Source organism: Morus notabilis, unplaced genomic scaffold (genome assembly GCF_000414095.1).
Source record: "Morus notabilis unplaced genomic scaffold, ASM41409v2 Scaffold889, whole genome shotgun sequence".
Taxonomy (NCBI): domain Eukaryota; kingdom Viridiplantae; phylum Streptophyta; class Magnoliopsida; order Rosales; family Moraceae; genus Morus; species Morus notabilis.
This window is the reverse complement of record NW_010356473.1, coordinates 29,268-30,591: the sequence shown is the minus strand read 5'-3', so window position 1 is coordinate 30,591 and position 1,324 is coordinate 29,268.

The window sequence follows — 1,324 nt, the reverse complement described above, 5'->3', positions numbered from 1 at the left end:
GTTTGTTCTGGATTGGTTCTTTTATTGGGAGAGTAGTTTTTATTTGGATACTTCAGTGTTGTTTCTGGCTAATTCTGGTTTTGTTTTCCCACATTTATTGAGTTGCTGATGTGTAGGGTGCACAATGTTGATTTGTCCTGCTATAATGATGATCTAGCTTGCTTTGCTACAGAAGTATTAAATGGATTCCTGATTTTTCCTCATTATTTGTGATGAACGAAAAATTTTAGGAAAAAAAATCCGCTGCCATTTTTTTTTCCTCTGTTTTCCTTTCCTAAGGGCATTGTTATATTTGTATTTTAATTCTTTGTTTTTTTCTTTTTCTTATTATGAGTAATACATTGTTTTTATTATTTAATTAGGAAATTTTAGTTCTTTACCTTTTATAAACCGACTTCATACAATTACGTGTGCCTTTTTTACAAGCTATGTATCTGTTCTCTTCTTCTTTATTTAACCATGTTGCTGCTCATGAATTTATCATGCATATCTCTGTTCCATTTTCTTGCATTCCACGTTCTTGCCTCTTTATCTTACCCTTACTCATTTACTACTCTATTTCATTCTCCATCATTTATTGCTTGATCAATTTATCCTTCTCTCTTTCACTGCTTTTGCTCACGTTTGGTTGGCTGATATTTCAGACGTAAAGCAAAATTTATAGTCATCCAGGTACTATTTATAACCCTTATCCATAGTTTTTTAATTGCTACTGTTGTTGGATGTATTGGTTTGTTGTGCCGGTATTAATGTTTATTCCTTGTGTCTTATTATCGATCTTTATTTTCTATTGTGGTTGTTTAGTAAATAATGCTCATGTGTTGACTTCCTATTTATTTTTCTTAGCTACGTACACACACACACATATATACATATTTTTACGTATGTTAGTTTTGGTAAGTTTTTCTAGGTGGCAATGATGATTATGATTGGTTTTAATGTGTTAAATTATATACAAGTTGTCTAAAGATTGCTATGAATACATTTTCTTATTTCGATTATGTTTTTATATACTATTTTTTAGTAAAAATACTTAGGTACTTTTTTTTTTGGGTTATTTCTACTTAGATTAGACCTTTTACCTTATCCCTATTTACTCTTTTGTTCAGTAATTATTTACGTATGCATTTTCATGCAAAAAAAATTGTGGGAAAAGAAAAACAAAAACAAAAATCCTCCTATTCTGTTTTATTACTATTATGACATTCTTCATCTTTTAATCATCCTATTTAGTGTTGCTCAGTTTGTTTTTATTGTCCATTTCTCTTGGCACGGGCTTTATTGTTCTATTAGTATTGTTGTTTCTTCTCCCTTTCTTTTAACT